Raw genomic sequence first — 20,370 nt, forward strand, 5'->3', positions numbered from 1 at the left:
TTGGTATTGTCTAAAATGTAAATCCATACTGTCAACCTCCAGCATGATACCAGGCACATAATAGAAACCCAATAAATGTTTCACTGTGAGTGGAGTATAAGTTGATAGAGTATCTTTGAAGGTTGATTAGGCAGATTAGATGGATTGAAAATCTTTCAATATTTTAAGTTTGCATCTCTTTCATTCCAGAATTTCTATGTCTAGAAATTTGTATATAGCTATACACATGTATAAAGAGGTTCACATTGCAGCCTATCTATAAAAGAGGACAAAAACAAACAAACAAAACAAACAAAATACCCCCAAACTGAAAACAACTAAAAGTCCGTCAATATTGGACTGGCCATGTAAAGTATGTAATGTGACGCAGCTATTAAAGAGAATGGAATGGATGTATGCAAAAATTGACTGGCAAAATCCCTATCCAAGACAGATTGTAGACTACGTATAGTATGCTGCTCTTGTATAAAATACAGGATCTCCATTACGTAGAAATACTTACATACAAGATACAACAAGTGTGAACGTAAGCACTTGGGAAATATCTGAAAGAACCACACAAGATACTGGGAGAGTGGGACAACTTTCCATGTCCCATATGATTGGAGTTCTGAAGGGTGCACAAACGAGCTAATGGACCTCTGCTACCATCTTCCGGCAAGGAGGGAATTGCAGGCGTCAGACTCCTCTTTACTAATGAAGCGTCTCGGCGTGAGGACGTCATCTGGACGGGCGGTGGCGCATGCGCAGTAGAAGGAGGTCCGCGATCTGTGTGGCCTTGTGCCTAGGCGCTTGTGGTTCGGGGCCTTGTGCTGGCACCGGGGGCGCCGGGTTGGCGACTTCAGCGCTCTTGGCGTTGGGTGGGCGGCATCTTGGGGGGTCACATGAGCCAGGGGCATCATGCCTGTGGGCGCTGGGGTCAGCGTCGCGGCTTTTCCGGACGTTCGTCGGCCAGGAGGAAGGGCGGAAAGCACATCCCGGAAAGGTAATACGCCTTGGCCGCTGGGCGTTGCCGGTGGAGCCCAGAGCCCCTGCGCCTGGGCTTCGTCTCCTGTGCCGTCTCCTGTGACTGTTGCCCCCGCGCGCTGCCCCGTCCGCGCTGTGCTAGGGGTTATTGGTCGTCTCGCGGCTCAGTTCACAGTAGCTGAAAGGGACAGTGTGTGATGTTCTGATTTCCCCCCATTGTTTTAAAAGGGAGGCTCTGGCCATAGCTCCTCGGGTAAAATGCAGGGGGACTGCTTTTTAAGATGGGACTGTCAGTATTGGGGACCCTCCTTAATTACCAAAATGGAATCCCCTTCAATTCCTCAAGCTGTGTTGTTTTGGCACAGAAAATGTGAGTAATAGTCACTGGAACTAAGTTTGAGTGAAAAAACGCACCGGTACCGCCGAATTTTCCATCGAAACAGTTGATTTGTGTTGTCTCTAGGAATTATAAAGGGCGTACTGTTGCTTCCTAACCGGTGTCATTTGAGAGATCTACTTTGTACGTTCAAATGATTAATTTTGAGACTTTGCTCATGTGTGCAGTAAACCCTTTAATTCCCTAAGACCTTCCTTTCCTCCATCTCATACCCCATTAAGCCCGCTTCGGTTTATCTCCTGAATTTCTTCCGAATCTGTCACCTCTTCCTCAACATCCTAATACTGAACTTGCCTGTGTGCTGCAATTAGGTCCTAAGTAGTGTCCATATTTCTTGTTTCCTTCCAATCCATCCTTCACACAAGAAACCTTAAAAGCAAGTTGGAACATTGCTCATAGACATCGCTCAAAATCATTGTTTCGAGAATAGAAAACAAACTGTTGGCCTTTAAGACTCTGCGTGGTCTAGAATCCTCTCTGCTTCTCTAGCCCTATCTTGTGCCACTATTGCCCTCACTTTCTATGCTTCAGATACACTGAATTAACCTTAGTTCTAACTCATCTTACAGAAGTCAGTTCAGTTATTATCTTTCACTGTGATTCCTAGCATTAAAGAATTTTATTATCAGGTTTTGTGTGAGGACTAAAACTAAACTGTGAAGGGGAAGAATTGAGTTCAAACTATTTCAGTCAACATGCATGTATTAATGATACCATAGTAGTCAACACCAGGCTAGGTTTTATTAGAGATACAGAAGTTCTGGGCATCTCTGGTTTTAGATATCCCTAATTTGTTGAGACCTTTGCATTGTTTTGTTGCCTTTTATCTGTTTTCAAGATGGGAAAACAGGAACGAGGGAAGTATAGCTTATTACAAGGTGGGGTTGAATAAGTGGAGCAGCAAAGTGCAAAGCAGAAAGAAGAGGGAACTACTATAGAGGGATATGATTTCCATTTTCAAGGCGCATTCATCCTATGCAGGGAGACAGCCTAACATAAAATTTGCCTAACAAAATATATATTAATAGGTGGAAAGACTATCTCCCAGTTGGACAGCGGATGCCTGGGACTCGTTTCACTGCATTCAAAGTTCCTTTATAAAAGGTAAGCAAAAGTTAATACCGTATTCTTCCAGAAATCTGAATTCACCATATAAAGCCCTGGCTCTCAACCTCATCATACTCCATTTTCCCTTTTTATAGCAAATACTTTTTAATACCGCCTTTACTATCCAGAAATGGAATTCATAGATAAATACAACCTACTTTTGTACTTAATTTAAAAAAAACAAAACCAGTGGAATGCCCTAACTATAAGTAAAAAATAATGTAATTTATAAGAAAGTAATATGTATCTCAGTATGTAAATGTTTGGGGATGACTATACTAGAAATAAAGGAATAGTCGGTTACTTGTACCATGAATGCAATAAACTATGGACTTTGGTTGATAATGATGTGTCAGTGTTGGTTCATGAATTCTCACAAATGAAGCACACTGGTATGGCATGTTGATAATGGGGAAGGCTGTGTGGGATGAAGGAGAGAGGGTATAAGTGGGAACTGTGTACTTTTTGCTCAGTTTTGCTGTGAATCTCAAACTGCTCTAATGATAGTCTCCTCATTTAAAAAGAAAAGTGTGTTGCTGGCACTTGAATAACCAAACAGATCAATCGAACAGAGTACATAAATAAGCCAAATACATAAAAGAATATTTAGGCAGTGAAAGCCATCCTTCATATAGGTAGATATTCAAGAAGTATTTATTTATGTGTCTATTTACAGGCACTCTGCTTGGAGCTGGCAGTACAGCGGTAGGCAAAATTGATGTAGTCCCTACCTTCTGTGAGTTTACAGTCTGGTTAGGAGACCAACATGAAATAAACAGATATAGAAATAACTATATAGAAGTGAGCTTATTTTCTTCCATCTAATCTCTCTGGAAGAAAGGATCGTAATACCGCATGTAAACTCCAGAGGAAAAAACTTTACTTTGAATCTCATATGTTAGCATCACAGGGTTTGAATAAATGGATAATATAATAAAGGATTTTAAACACATGTTCTTTCTTATTTTATTCTTTCTGACAGAGTTTTGAAAAGAATCTTGCTCCAGAAGAATGTTTTTCCCCCCTTAACAAACTCCAAGAACACAATGAAGAACTTGGGCTGATTATTGACTTAACATATGCTCGCTGCTAATTGTAAGCCAGAGGTAAATGGAACCCGTAATTGAAAATGACCTTCTTTCTAATACTGTAATAATTCATAGTAATTCAGTAGTTATCATCTTATGCTAAGGTGAATCCTGGCCTTCTTTCATGGGTTCAAAAAGGGAAGCTAGTCCTTTCCTTAAATACGCATTTGTAATTGCTGTTTCAAAATTAGATTAAAGATATGAATTGAACTATAGTATTCAGCAGTAGGCTGTAGATATGCTTAAGAAAGTCTATAAGCTTCCATGTTCTGTATTTTGAAAATGAAGTAAACTTTTAGTAAGAATAGTAGTAGCCTAAAAGGAAAGAAAGGTATGTCCATTATGTCTTTAGCACTTATTTTAAGCTGTTGCCTGAGCATGTTTAAGCATCACTGTTAAAGACAATTGTTCTCTAACTTTTATGCTTTCTTTTCCTAATATCTTCTGATATAATACAGAAACCCATGTGTTCTCTTGGCCCATGTAGGACATACCAGTGCAAAAGAATTATCCTTCTTCTGACCTGTTCCATGGCCTTGGGAGACAGTAACACCTAATGTATGTTAACATTTGTATAGCAGTTTGCCATTTATAAGGTTATTTCATATCCATTGACTTAGTTAATCTTCACAAGAGTCCTTTGCTGTTGAAGTGGAAGTAATACTGATACCTCCTACTGAGTGCTTACTCTGCAGTAAGCTCAGAGGATAGACAACTACAATTACGAATTTTAAAGACGATGAAACTGAGTCTCGGACAAGGAAGAATTGAAATTTCAACTGAGTTATTCCTCTTTTTTTTACTGTGGTAAAATATACATAAATCATATTTATTTTAACCATTTATAAATATGCAGTTCAGTGGCATTAAATGCAGTCACAGTGTTGTGTAACTGTCACCACTGTGTATAACCAAAACGTTTTCATCATCCTCAACAAAAACTCTGTAAACATCAAACAGTAACAACCCCATTTTCCCTCCCACCTGCCCTTAGTAACCGCTATTCTATTTTCTGTCTCTGTGTATTTGCCTATTCTAGGTACCTCGTGTAAGTGGAATCTACAATATTTATCCTTCTATGTCTGGCTTATTTCACTAAACCTATTGTTTTCAAGGTTCATCCATGTTATAGCATGTAACAAAATGCCATTCCTATTTTGCCTTAATAAATCCCACTGTGTGTATATACCATATTTTGTTATTCATCGGTTGATTGACACTTGGGTTGTTTCCACCTTGTAGCTATTGTGAATCATGCTGCTGTGATCATTGGTGTACAAATATTTGCTCAAATCCCTGCTTTCAGTTCTTTTAGATGTGCAGTGTAGGTAGTAGCAGAGTTGTTGGATCATACGGTAGCTCTACGTTTAGCCTTTGAGAAACTGCCAAACTGTTTTCTACAGTGTCGTCTTGTTTTTAAACAATTATCACAAATTTTAAACATATACAAAAGTATACAAAATACTGTAAGTGTTCCTTGTATACCCACGAACCCATCCAGCTTTATTATTTACCAACTGATGGCTGTCATGTTTTATCTATATCCCCACCTGTTTCACCCCTTTCCATATTATCTTGAAGCAGCTCCGAGACAACGTGTAATTACACCTATACATTTTTTAAAATTAATTATTTAGTTTATTTATTTTTTGGCTGTGTTGGGTCTTCGTTTCTGTGCGAGGGCTTTCTCTAGTTGCAGCAAGCGGGGGCCAGTCTTCGTCACGGTGCACGGGCCTCTCACTATTGCGGCCTCTCTTGTTGTGGAGCACAGGCTCCAGACGCGCAGGCTCAGTAGTTGTGGCTCATGGGCCTAGTTGCTCCGCGGTATGTGGGATCTTCCCAGACCAGGTCTCGAACCTGTGTTCCCTGCATTGGCAGGCAGATTCTTGACCACTGCGCCACCAGGGAAGCCCCAGCTATACATTTTGGGTATGTGTATTTAAAATATCGGACTTTTATTCCTTAATATCATTTTTTAATATTTAATACCAAGCGAGTGCTCAAATTTGCAGCTGTCTCCTCAATGTCATAAAAAATTGTTTTTAAGAATTTTGAATTAGATCCAAATAAGGTCCACAGATTGCCGTTGATTGTTAGGTTTCTTAAGTCTTGTTTAATCTCTTGGTTCTCCCTCCATATCTCTCTCACTTTTTTTTTCCTCCTTGAATTTTATTTTTAAAGAAACCAGGTAATTTGTCCGATCTAGATTTTGATGATTATATTCCATGTGTTGTTAACATATTCTTCAATTCTTTTATTTCCTGTAAATTGGTAGTTGATCAGAATGAAGCTTGCATGTTTTGTTTTGGCAAGACAGTTTCGTAGGTGATGATGTGTTCTTCCATGGAGACATATAATTGTCTCTTTCTGTGATATTAGCAGTCACTGATGATTCATACCTACATCCATTATTTCACTTGAGGCTTCAAATATTGGTGAATTCTGTTGTTCTTTTTTTTCACTTATTAGCTGGGTATATTTCTATGGGGAGAAGATTCCCCTCATCAGCTATTTGGTTGCCCAGTTGTAGAGGCATGATTCTCTTCTTTTGTTTAACAGTTTTCAAAATAATGAGTTGATTCACAAATATCCTCCAGTGGTGACCAGTTTTGTAAAATTTATTTATTCATATCACCGTGGACTCCGTTACAGTTATTATTCTAACTGAGGCCCTATCTTTGGCCAGTTGGAGCTTCTCAGTGACTCCTGAGTCCTTTTGACATGACATCAGTTTTTTCTAGACTTTTTCAGTTGTCAGAGCTAGGAAATATGTATGTTTGTTTTTAATATTTTTAAAATATGTCATAGGTTCATACTGCTACTTTCCATTTAAATTCAGAACTAGAGAATTTTCACTTATCCTTTTCTGTCTTCTATTGATAGTCTATTTCTCCCATGCCAGGCATACCAGTTGTCAACAATGCCTGAAATTTGCTCTATTTCCTAATTCGAATCCAAGTTCTTCTGACTCTATTCTACTGTTCTACTTAAATCACAGCTGCTTTATGGCCCTTGAAATGTAAGATAGAACATAAATGTAGGTAGAACTGTTTATATCATTTTGAGTTACATGTGCATTCATTCACATAGATTTGCTTTTCCTTTTGCATGCCTAGTAACTGTCCATTCTGCAGTTTTAATGAAAATCAAGTGATAATTACTGGTTAAAGCAGCTTTGGAAAAAATGGCTCTTATCAGAATGACTGACATACTAAGTTTAATGTACTCTCCTGGTTTATATTCTGCCTTCTCTAATGAATATTTTATTCTTTCCCTACAAAGGAAATAATACATATTTTCATGGTTTTGCCTTATAGGACTTACCAGAAACTATTCCTTATTTAGAAATTTGTACAATTGGGCATCAGGTGCCAGATGATGACACTAGTTTTAAATTCCAATGTCCTGTTAATGGGTTTCTGAAAGAAAATAAAGATAATGGTGAGTTGTTTTTGTTTTTGTTTTCCTTTACCAGAACTTTGGTATGCATTTTGAGTTGGGTTGGGGATTTTTAACATTTTTAATACTTCTGACATTAGGCCTGTTGTGCTTGGTAATATTAAGGTGGAAATGTCAGATGGTGCTAATAGAGGATGGTGTTTTCCCTGTTCATGGTCACAAACAATTTAGTTTAGTTTGGAAAGTGATTTTGTGAGAAATATGAACTGAACTAGCTTACTTATCTCTTTTTTAAAAATTTGAATGGAAAATACATAAAAAAATAAAAATGTTCTTTTGTCCTATTTATTGGTTGAGAGGTGGAAGAAAAGGTTAAGACTCTCAGGTTCTTAGCGTATATAAAAGAGAAAACATAAAGCAAAGGTTCGCAGTGAGACAGATCCCTAGAGGCAAAGCAAAACAAGTGGACCAGAAGAGTGGCTTCCTCATCATACTTGTTTAAGATATTTTTGCTGCCTTTACACTTTGGGTGCAAGTGAGGAAGTACACTACCACCTCTTATTCTCATCTTCAGGCAGGAAGAACTTAAAAGGCTGGTGTTTTATTGTTTCTGCTTTAGGATCTACTCTGTTGATAGTAGGTCTTAAAAGCGTGTGAATTTTAAGGATCCACACGCCTTTTTCTAGCATCTATCTATCAGAAGGAACATGGTGTTTGCCATGTTTTAAGGCGGAGGAATCTTTTGTCTTTGGAACACCACTGAGGCCCATGTAAAAGTGTTCATTTTGTCCTCTTTCTAAATTGAGCCTGAGGAGTGTGCACTTTATTAAATAAATGTAACAGACAGTAAATATTCCGTGTATATATAAAATGATGCACGTATATACATAAAACAGGGAGTAGGGGAGAAGGAATAGAGATGAGGTGGGAAGATAGGGGAAAGGAGGTGAGAGAGAGAGGAAGAGACTGGAATTTCAAGATAAATTTTCATTCTATAACCTGGTTGCTTAATGCAGGTACTAGCTCTTAAATATCTTAAGCCCTATTCACAGATTGTCCCTGTACTTTAGCTTTAAAACATGAGAGGATTGGCCTTGCGTGTGATAACCAGGGTGTCTAGAAAGGAGGCAAATTATCTGATTTGTGTAAGCTGTAGTCACAGAAATGTTACCTCGTAAGATGTTAGGGTGCATCTGCCGGCCTACTTGCTTCCTCCAGGCTCCTTTGTGTGTGTGTTCTGTCTGTTCCCCATGGGCTAGAAGATCCTTACAAGTGCATGAGAACACGTTTGTAAACCTTGATTGTTCACATGTTATACCAAGTGTAGTCCATTGCATATGCTGACTCCTCTGTGGGTCTTCTGCCTGCAGTGAGCTAACTTCACCATGCTCTCTGCCATTGCAGTCTCAGGACCTTAGTTATGATCCTTTGGTGACTTCCTCTGCTATAAGCCCCTCACACAGATGCCAGGCTCACTGATAATGAGGAGGAGACTATACTATCCACTCCCTACAATTGGTAGAGACTCAGAAAACAAATTGTTTCAGTAAACACCGAGAGCCTTATAGGTTTGTTGTTAGGGCATGGGGATACAGAGGTGAGTAGAAGTCTTTGTTCAGTAGCAACTTACAGTTATCTAGGAAGATAAACATGTAGTGACTATAAGTGGGTTAATTATGATAAAAGAATCAAGTGCATCAGGAATATAGAGGAGAAATTGAGGAAGGCCTGACTGAGGAGACAGCGTTTGAGCTGGGCTTGGGGTAAGAGGATTTTGCGGAATGAGGTAAGGACAGCCCAGGTATTGGGAACAGGTACAAAAGGCACAGGGCTTGAACTTGTGCTCTGGAAGGGCAGCCTCTGGTGTGACTAGAGGGTAATGTGAAAGGGCAAAGAATCCATACATTCATTTTCAGCAAATATTTGTATAACACCTTCTAAGTTGAAGGCACTGTTCTAGGAAGTAGGAAGAGAACAAAGTTCTTTCCCTTACGTACTTTACTTTCTAGTGGGGGAGAGAGATGAATAAATAAGTCAATATATGGGTTGTCAAGTGGTGGTAAATGCTTTGGAGAATAACAAAACAAGATGAAGAGGTGAGGGAATGTGGTAGATGATCAGGGAAGTCCCCTCTAATAAGATGTCAGTTGAGCAGAGCCTTGAAGTGAGAAACAAGCCATTGGATATCTGGGAGAGTGGAGATGGGGTGGGAGGGTGTGTTCTGGGAGAGTGGAGATGGGGTGGGAGGGTGTGTTCTGAAGCAGAAGGAATAGTAGGTGCAAAGTCCCTGAGGCACTACTGTGCTTGGCATGTTTGAGGAATAGTAAGGAAGCCAGTGTGGCTGGACAGGGGAAAGTGAGTGAGGGCAGGGCAGTAGGGAATGAGATCAGGGAGTCTGGCCTGGCAAAGGAGGGAGGTAGATGATGTAGGTCCTTGTAAGTCATGGTTTTTTTGTGGGGTTTTTTTTGCAGTATGCGGGCCTCTCACTGTTGTGGCCTGTCCCGTTGTGGAGCACAGGCTCCGGACGTGCAGGCTCTGCGGCCGTGGCTCACGGGCCCAGCCGCTCCGTGGCATGTGGGATCCTCCTGTACCGGGGCACGAACCCGTGTCCCCTGCATCGGCAGATGGACTCTCAACCACTGCGCCACCAGTGAAGCCCGTAAGTCATAGTTTGAACTTATAATTCAGTTGGAGAGAGAGACTGATATTTGTTTATAAAGAGTTCTCAATGCTTTGGTAAAAACTTGGGCTTTATTCTGTGCTAAGTGAAGATGTTTAAGCAACAGAGCAATCCAGCCAAGTTTATATTTTAACATCTTCCATGTTGTGGGTTAGTTGAAGTAGAAGAGATTTTTAGAATTGTAGGGCGGTAGTAATCCAGGCAGGACATGACGAATGCCAATCACCACATAGTCACAGACATATCTTTTGCAGAGATCAGCTACATGTTGTTGTTTTTTATTTACTTTCTCATATAATTTTTTTAAGTGCTGGACCACTAAATACTGTGGCATAGTTGGGAAAACCTGAGACTCAATTCTAGTCTTTTTTCTGTTTGCCTGCTGTGCAGCTGGGCTTACGTCTCAAGCCTTACTTTTTCTTTGTGAAATAAAAACGGTACTAGTTAACCCGGGAACTCCACAAGCACATAGACCCCGTGGCATGTGAGGAGCACTGAATGAGAGAAGGAATGGAAGTGCTTTGGGACCCCAAGAGCCCTTCAGAAACCGTTTGTTCTTTTTAATATTGAGCATTAAAAGTGAAGGCATTCCATCTGTTTCACTCAAAAACAAACGCTATTCTTCTGGTAGCCTGTTTTTTTTTTTTTATCCACTCCCTTTTTCTATAGTCACATCAGTTCCTGATGGGCATTCTCCAGTCCCCGCTACTGCATCTGATTGGAGGCTATGCAAAATTTCCCAGAGACAATGAATTTTGACATATAGTAGTTAATTCTTGATAGTACATTCCTGCAAAAACACTCTTTTCTTCAGAGTTTTTCCTTTTAAGGATAGCGGTAGTGTTGTGGTAACTAATAAAGGCTACTCTTCAGAAAATTGTATAACTTGGTTTTAATGTATTTATTTCGCTTACTTAATTCCATATTCCCTGCTTTATAGACAGACTTATTGGTGTCCACTGTACCCATGATTTAAACAGGACTGGCTACCATATCTGCAGGTGAGTTGCCAACCCCAAGAGGCAGACCATGTTTAAATTGTTCTGTTTACAGCAGTAATGTAAGCTAATGTAAGCTGAATGCAAAAAATGCAGTCAGAGAAATGTATGAAGTGGAAGGCAATTGTGCCCCCTACTCAGAGGTTACCACCAGTAATAATTTAGCACATATTTTTTCAGACGTAAAAAATGCAGATAGAAGCATATACAATGGTCCCTTGGTATCTGCAGGGGTTTGGTTTTAGGACTTCCCATGGATACCAAAATCCTCCGATGTTCAAGTCCCATATATAAAATGGTGTAGTATTTTCAGCCTTCCATATCTGCAGGATATGGAACTGTTGGATATACAGCACTGACTGTACATTTGATTTAATGGTATAGTATTTAGACATTCTGGTTTATAATTTAATATATGGTGGACATCTTCCTATGAAAATATTTGGAGACCTCAATCTTATTTATTTATTTATTTATTTATTTATTTCCCTCCAAATTTGCTTTATGTAGTTGGATATAAATTAATGAACCAAAACTTAAGCAAGATACATGTAAGGATTTAATAGAACCTGATGCTCTAATTCTTTCAGTTTTTCTCAAACTCATCATGGGGCTTGTAAGAAAATTAACCAACATGGATACTACTACAGTTGAATGTCAAATCCTTAAGTGCTTATGACATACTAAATTCTTCTATAATGCACTTATGAAGAACCCTTCAAGAGACTTGTGTTTTGTATGTAGAAAAGTGTTGATTTCTTTGAGGAGAGAAGCATTCAGCTTTCGTGGATAAATCCTTGTTAGGCTGAGGCAATCATTATCATATCCCTCTTTGCCATGAATTGTCTTATGAATGGTCATATCAATCTGTTTTGGCAAATGAGTAATTAGGGGAAGGCTGTTATTGTGCTTATGAGAAGGATATTTTTCTCTGAAGAAAGATAAATATGCATTAGGAAAATGACCATTGGGACTCTTTTTCTGCTTCCTCCCTGTTTTGTCAGTATATGATACTTGGTTTTACAGCAGCCATCTTGTGACCCTGAGATGATCGTATGCCAATAACGACAAATGGTAGATTAGAAAGAACCAGCAAAGACAGAAAACAGCAACATCAATAGTAACAAAAATCACAGCAAAAGAACAATGGGACCTTAACTTGTGGAGTTCCTATAAAGTAAAAAATAAATGCTCTATGTTTATTCTAAAAAAAAAAAAACTATGCAAAAAAGCTTAAAACTACTTTTTTTGTGCCAGTGTTATAAAATGTAGCTTTAAATAAAACCTTGACCTAAATGCCAGCAACTTCAGAAAAGAATTTGGGTAGGGGGAAGAAGAAAGATATCTCACTTAGGAAAAACAACCACTATCTTTATCCTAATCTTCAACACACAACTGAAACATATATAGCTGCTGTAACACTTTACACAAATCCTATATATTGGAGCAATAACAAGATCTAAATACAATTATATTTTTAAACACTGAGGGAAGACTTTACATAAAAATAGCATCCTACTTTTCCCCCTAAATTTCTGAACTATTACGTACTTTTCCCCAACATCTGCAGCCGTACAGGAATTTTTAGGAAACTTTCATGCATGATCTTCTTCCTAATCCCCCGCTCTTTGGGCTCAATGACAAAAGATCAAAACCACCAAATATGATAGTTCTCTTTGAAGTCAGGTGAGAGACACTGGCTCAGTTAGTCTTGTAGGACAAAAGCAGTGCTGCATCAACTGTCTCCATGCAGGAGGGGCACGTGAAGGATCTCATCAGCCAGTCATCTGTACAGCCCAGGTGATCTGCATACACAGCAGAAATCAAATTGGGTTCACATAAACAAAGTCCATCATACAGATCACACACTCCCGGATCTTTTTTTATAATATTTGTTTTATTCTATTGATTGATTTTTTTTTTTTTTTTTTGGTTGTGCTGGGTCTTAGTTGCAGCCGGTGGGCTCCTTTGTTGTGGCATGCAAACTCTTAGTTGCGGCATGCGTGTGGGATCTAGTTCCATGACCAGGGAATGAACCCGGGCCCCCTGCATTGGGAGTGCAGAGTCTTTATCCAGTACACCACCAGGGAAGTCCCCCGGATCATTTTTTCTGATCCATTTCTTCCACAGTCATAAACTGCTTTAGGCTGATGCTGTATGAGGCCTGTTCTTTTGAGCTATCCTATTTTGTTCCTCTCAGCTGAGTTACTAGGCAAGTCTGGCTAGGTGTTGGATGATAGACTAAAACTGGAACTTGATCCAGATATGGCAGCAGCGGCTCCTGATCCAGCTCCATCCCCTTGCCAAAGCTAGCCCAGTCGGACTGAGACTTGTGAGGCAGGGAGATGTCATCCAAAGTGGGGGACTTACGGCACTTCCCCATCTGCCGGGGCTTGAGTATGTGATCTGTGTGCTGTTTTGACAGTCTTCCAACCTCATTCTTTTTTTTTTAAATTATTAATTAATTAATTTTTTATTTATTTATTTTTGACTTTTAAAAATTTATTTATTTTTTATACAGCAGGTTCTTATTAGTTATCTATTTTATACATATTAGTGTATATATGTCAATCCCAATCTTCCAATTCATCTCACCACCACTGACCCCCGCCCTGCCCCGCTTTCCCCCCTTGGTGTCCATACGTTTGTTCTCTACATCTGTGTCTCTATTTCTGCCTTGCAAACCAGTTCATCTGTACCATTTTTCTAGATTCCACATTTATGCATTAATATACAATATTTGTTTTTCTCTTTCTGAATTACTTCACTCTGTATGACAGTCTCTAGGTCCGTCCACGTCTCTACAAATGACCCAATTTCATTCTTTTTTATCTCTGAGTAATATTCCATTGTATATACGTACCACATCTTCTTTGGCCTTTCATCTGTCGATGGGCATTTAGGTTGCTTCCGTGACCTAGCTATTGTGAGTAGTGCTGCATTGAACATTGGGGTGCATATGTCTTTTAGAATTATGGTTTTCTCTGGGTATATGCCCAGTAGTGGGACAGCTGGGTCATATGGTAATTCTATTTTTATTTTTTAAGGAACCTGCATACTGTTCTCCATAGTAGCTGTATCAGTTTACATTACCACCAGCAGTGCAAGAGGGTTACCTTTCCTCACACCCTCTCCAGCATTTGTTGTTTGTAGATTTTCTGATGATGCCCATTCTAACTGGTGTGAGGAGATACCTCATTGTAGTTTTGATTTGCATTTCGTTAATAATTAGTGATGTTGAGCAGCTTTTCACGTGCCTCTTGGCCATCTGTAAGTCTTCTTTGGAGAAATGTCTATTTATGTCTTCTGCCCATTTTTTGATTGGGTTGTTTGTTTTTTTAATAATGAGTTGCATGACCTATTTATATATTTTGGAGATTAATCCTTTGTTGATTCGTTTGCAAATATTTTCTCCCATTCTGAGGGTTGTCTTTTTGTCTTGTTTATACTTTCCTTTGCTGTGCAAAAGCTTTTAAGTTTCATTAGGTCCCATTTGTTTATTTTTTTTTAAGGCTGCATTGTTGCTTTGCTCACTGATGAACATATAAAAGTCCGAAGTTTTTGATATTATAAAACGTCAAAGTAATGAACATTGCTGTGTGAACACCTTTGAATATATATGCTTTGTCTCAGTTAACTTCACTCAGAATGGGACTTCTGCATCAAAGTGTTGATGCCCTTATGCTTTTTGTGGATGTTGCTACACTGTACCAATATATGGTTGTCATGCAGGAAATACTTATTGAGCATGTGTTATGTTTAAGCACTGTGCTGGTTGCTAGCAAAAAGACTTGTGAAATTTTGTGAGTGAAGAGACTTGGCCTGCCCTTTGTGAATTCTAACAATCCAGAGAGGGAATAGATATTCAAGAATCATACTCTGCATGTAGAATTACAACTCCGGCAAGTGCCAAGGAGAGGAACATGGTACCATGAGAGCATATTTTAGGGACGATTTGATCTCATCATGGAGATTAGAGAAGGTTTATTTAGGGATGTTTCAGCTGATATCTGAAGGATTAGTAGGTATTAAGCAGATAGGGACGTTTCGGAGAGATTTCTGAGCATAAGGAATAACAAAAGACCCTATAAGAGGAAAGCATATGTTGTGTTGGAGGAACTGACCAGGAAGGTGGGGCTGTTGGAGGAGCATGTGATTATAATGGAGCTACAAGTGAGGGTAGGAGCTCAATCGTGCAGGCTTATGTTTAAGGTTTCAGACTTTAAGAGTAATAGGAAACCATTGAACTTTTTTTGTTGAAGGTCAGTGTGTGGAACATACCCAATTGCATTTTCAGCTATCATTTTGCTACCGAGTGGAGAATACACTGCAGGGAGAAAGAGTGGAAGCGAGGAAACAAGTTAGGAGACTTTTGTAGAAATTGGGCATAATGGTGGCTTGGACCAGGGTATGGTGGTCATTTTGGTGGAAAGATGTGGACAGATTCTAGAGGTATGTAGGCAGTATCATTGTTAGCACTGGTGGTGGGTTGAGGATGAGGGTGAGGGAGAAATAGCTGTCAGTGATGGTGATTCCTAAGTTTCTGGCTCCTATGGTTGGTTAGATAGGGTTTTTTAGATATGATGTTAATATTTATCCTAATTTGTCTTTTGTTATTTGTTGGTTCTTGATGAATACTCTGTCATATTAAGTCTCCTGTTTTTAGCGTACAGAGCATTTTCACCGAAACTGTTGCATGTTATCAGATAACTTTTTAACATCTGCCAGTTTGGTCCTGTATTTTATTCTCTTTCATTTATTAGTTAAGTTGTTGTATTAATGTAAATAATTATATTAATAGAGTTTCTAAAGTTGCGTTAGCCTTGCATCCTTGGAATAATGCCTTTTTGTAGTCCTGGTGTATATCATTCTTTAATAATTATTGATTAGATGTGCTGATCGTTTCTTAGGATTTTTATATCTATATTTGTAAAGCGAAATTGGACCTTTTTTTGCAGAACCTTGATTTTCTTTTCTTTTTATTTACAAATAACTCGAATTTTGTTGTTTTGTAGATATTTGATTGATGTAGAAGGTATGTGGCCAGATGATGCAATTGGATGTAAGTATAACGGTTGTCACTACTTTTCCCTTATTATAAAATTTGAAGGTAGAAGTGTAGGGGAATTTCTCAAATTTTGGACAAAAAGAAGTTTGTAATTCATTTGTTCTGACATAAGATAACCTTTTACCAAAAGTTTTTAAAGGGATGTATCTGGAAATAGCGGGATATAACAGCCTGAATAATTAGTCAGTGGATTTCAGCATTTTTTTTTCTTTTTTAAATTTATTTAATTAATTACTTTATTTTTGATATTATATCCACTGCACCACCAAGGGAGTCCCTTTTTCTTCCTTCCTTCCTTCCTTCCTTTCTTCCTTTCTTTAAAGCTCCAAGTCATTTAAAATATATGACTTCTTACTAAAAATCTCCAGTTCATATAACCAAGAGGTTTATAACTTCTCCTCTAAAAGTTATATTCCTGGGACTTCCCTGGTGGTCCAGTGGTTAAGACTCTGCATTTCCAGTGCAGCAGGCATGGGTACAATCCCTAGTTGGGGAGCTAAGATCCCACATGCTGCACAGCCAAAGAAAGTTTTTTAAAAAGTTACATTCCTGTATTACTGAATTTAGTGGTTTAGATTTTCTTTTAATGTTTAGAAGATTTCAATTTATTTACCAGGAACAAACAAAACAAAATGTAAAAATAGTTTTCCGGAAACTATTTCCATCATTCTCTTCTTCCCTTTCTCCTGCAGACTGGTGTTTTATCTTTACAAGTTCTCCATCATTCTATAAGAAAGCTGCTCTTCTTCTGGTTTCATAAGAGATGGTGAACAGTGGTAAAATATCCAGTTTACCTAAATTTCTAGAGTACACTTCAGGGAGCAAATGATGGGGTGGGATGTTGGAGCAGAGTGAGAGATACAGATTCTGGTGAGACTGAGAGTCATTCACAAAAATTATTGGGCTGTGGTGAAGGGAGAACAAAAATAAATCAGGTTCCTGCTAGTGGACAGGAAGCCAAAATGAAGAAGAATGGTGTGTAGCTGGGCAGTATAATTAGGCCCATAAGTGCTGTGTCTTCTGATAGTAATTATGAACAGAAACCAACTAATAATTACTAATAACATGTAGGTGACCAATCCTTGAGAGCTGAGGCAGAGAGAAGGAAAGATGGCATTATACCTTGTCTCTGGTTCATTGAGTTTCCCAGGCTGGTTTGTGACCAATCTTGGGTGAAATCATAACTAAATCATTTTTGCTAAGGTGATCAGCTTTCATGGGGTCCTTTCCCTGCACTCTGTCCAATGATAAAGCCCACTGGTTTATGCCTCCTGGAAAACAGTTATTTCAAAACAGTATAAGTAGGGCTTCCCTGGTGGCGCAGTGGTTGAGAGTCCGCCTGCCGATGCAGGGGACACAGGTTCGTGCCCCAGTCTGGGAAGATCCCACATGCCACAGAGCGGCTGGGCCAGTGAGCCATGGCCACTGAGCCTGCACGTCTGGAGCCTGTGCTCCGCAATGGGAGAGGCCACAGCAGTGAGAGGCCCGCGTACCAAAAAAAAAAAAAAAAAACAAAAAACAGAATAAGTGAAGCATTGATGAAACAGCCATGAGGAACATGTTTCCACATGGCCTCACACCTCCTTTTCAAAGTGCTTTAAAACTATTTTCATCCAAAAATCAATAAAAGAAAAGAATTGGGATCAAATCCCGTACAGAGGTAGTGTAAGGGAAAAGAGAATAAGAATAGCATCTCTTCAGACAATAAAATAAATTTGGAAAAGACAGGTCCACAAAACAGATCAAAACTGTAACCTGTTATTTCAAAGTGGGCTAAAAGATGTTAGGAAAAACAGTGGAAAAGATGAAAGAACATGGATCGAGGAAGGAATGGGAAGTTATTGTTTAATGGCTCTAGAGTCTCTGTTTGGGATGGTGAAAAAGTTCTGGAAATGGTAAATGCTGATAAATGCCACCTATGGGTGTTTGGTTTTAGTTGATCTTCTTCCATGAAAGGGTTTGGAGAGATTCAGAAACTATGTTGCTGCCTCCATCTTTCTGAGGTCCTGCTCAATCTTTAGACATAATTATTTTGAATTTGGATAGTGGTGATGGTCACACAGCATTGTGAATGTATTTAATGTCACTGAATTGTATACTTGAAAATGGTTGAAATACTAAATTTTGTTTTATGTATATTTTACCATAATGAAAAAAAGGTGAACGAACAGCATAAACCAGAATTAGGTAAGATGTTAGAACTCAGGACAGAATTCAAAATAAAAGAAAAAAAAATTCAGAAATGAGGACTAAATTTAAAATAATACAAGAGTGGGGATTTCCCTGGTTGTCCAGTGGTTAAGAATCTGCCTTCCAATGCAGGGGATGCAGGTTCGATCCCTGGTTGAGGAACTGAGATCCTCCATGCTACAGACAAACTAAGCCCGCACGCTGCAACTACTGAGCCCACGTGCTGTGGAGCCCACACACCACAACTAGAGAGCCCACGAGCCGCAAGGAAGAGCCCACGCACTGTAACGAAGAGCCCACATACTGCGACTAATACCCGACACCGCCAAAAGTAAATAATTTAAATAAAATCATATGAGTGAATGAACATAATGCCTTAAGAGAAACAAACAGGAAAAGGAAAAATTATTTTTGAAGATAAAAAGAATTTTAGAGAAATGGAAAACATAAAAGATAGGCAAAAGAGAGTCAGTCAGGACAGCTCTGAAAAGAGTAATATAAATATGTATAAGAATCTATTATAGGGCTTTCCTGGTGGCGCAGTGGTTGAGAGTCTGCCTGCCGATGCAGGGGACACGGGTTCGTGCCCTGGTACGGGAAGATCCCACATGCCATGGAGCGGCTGGGCCCGTGAGCCATGCCCGCTGAGCCTGCGCGTCCGGAGCCTGTGCTCCACAACGGGAGAGGTCACAACAGTGAGAGGCCCGCGTACCGCAAAAAAAAAAAAAATAGAATCTATTATACCATAAAAGTGACATTTCAAATCAGTGGGACAGGTTAGTCAATAAATTGTGATACATACATGTTGAGGTATAAATTGTTCTCTGGAAGGATCCACAGCATGGCAAAAGCAGATGTCTCTGAGGAGGGAAATGTGTGGCTGGGGAACGTGGGGAAAAGGGTGACTTTTCATTGAATACCCTTGAGTACCTTTTCTAATGTTCTGTCATGTGAATTTATTACCTCTGAAGTTCGCCTGAGTTCAAACCCCAGTTCCCCAAATTACTAGCTCTTAATCTTGGGCAAACTCTTCACACTCTCCAAGCCTCTTTATCTGTGAAATAAGGTCAGTAACTTAGCCTGGTGCTGCCTGGCACAGAATAAACTGTCAATAAATGGAGATTATTAGTGTAAAAAAATCAAATGCCCATCAATGGATGAATGGATTTTTTAAATGTGGTGTATATGTGAAATATTATACAGTCATAAAAAGGAGTGAAGTACTGACAACATGCTACGACATGGACGAACTTGAAAACATTATGCTAAGTGAAAGAAGCCACACACGGTGGTCACATTTGTATTATTTCATGAAATGTCCAGAAAAGGCAAAACTATAGTGACAGAAAGGAAATTAATGGTTGCAGGGACTGAAGGAGGAGGGGATGAAGAGGGCCTGCTGATGTTTACGCGGGGTTCTTTGTGGGGTGATGAAAACGTGATGGGTTAGATGACGGTGATGGTTGCATAGGCTTGTGAATGTACGAAATGACACTGAATTTGCAGTTTCAGAAGGTGAATGTTATGGCATGTGAATAACATCTCAAAAAATTAATTTTGAAAATGAAAATTGCCAGTTTTCCCATGGCTACTATCCACTATCCACTGTCTCCATCTCTCCCTTCTCCCCACTGTATTCCTTTTGACGCCCACCCCTGCCACTCTCTCCCATCCTCACTCCCTCGACCTGCCCCACAAGGCCTCCCAGGGAGCCCGTGAACTGCTGGGCGCCTGGGTCCTGTGGCTGTTGGAGCGGCTGCCCAGTGTGCGTGCCTCCACCGCTCTCACCCGTGAGAGTGGACGCTTCTGTCGGATGTTTCTCATGCGTTTCAGTTGATGGTGATGTTTACAGAAGGCGGCACGCGCCCTGGTCAATGGAGGAAGCCCCTCAAGATAACATTTAGGCCCGTCCAGAAGTTTGACCTTGTCAACCAGTAACCTCAGGATGCTGTGCTCTGAAAGCCAGGTTGGCCGCCTGCGGGCACTTGTAAATACTGAGGATGTCGGAGGCATTTGGGCCTCCAATTGAGGCCTTGTACCTCCACATGCGACATGACCTCAGCCCTTTGCTGCACCTCTCTAAGTGAAGTGGCACAGGAATACTGGCCTTGCCTGTCGTTGCCAGGATTAACTGAATAGTGCATTAGCTGCCCTGGTGCTTAGGTGTTGAGTACATGGTGATGTATATACCGGGTCCTATTTGTGGGCCTCCTGATGCAGCAGTTCCCTTGGCTCTGCCCCTGTTGTCAGCTGCCCCTAGGATAACTCTGAGCCCTAGCCACCTCTCTCGTAGTTTTCCCTATCCCCCCCACTATAATCACACCTGAATAAGGCAACTCAAACCTTTCAGAGATGTGTCCTGAACCTCCTGTTTTCTTAAATACCTATCTGGTGGTTGTGAGACTTAAGGCCAACCTCCCCAAGAGACCTTTTCTATTTCTCCTAGTAAACCTAGAGTCACCTTCGGTCATCTTCAA

The 20,370-nt window shown here is 39.8% G+C and overlaps 2 pseudogenes; one reads left to right on the forward strand and one right to left on the reverse strand.

Annotated features, from left to right (window-relative positions):
• The first annotated feature begins 884 nt into the window (after window positions 1-884).
• Window positions 885-19,797, forward strand: LOC136132517 (RNA/RNP complex-1-interacting phosphatase-like; annotated as a pseudogene).
• On the reverse strand, window positions 12,337-13,018 carry LOC136133144 (RING finger protein 11-like; annotated as a pseudogene).
• Window positions 19,798-20,370: the final 573 nt, after the last annotated feature.

The sequence above is a fragment of the Phocoena phocoena genome, chromosome 13 (assembly GCF_963924675.1).
Source record: "Phocoena phocoena chromosome 13, mPhoPho1.1, whole genome shotgun sequence".
NCBI classification, from domain to species: domain Eukaryota; kingdom Metazoa; phylum Chordata; class Mammalia; order Artiodactyla; family Phocoenidae; genus Phocoena; species Phocoena phocoena.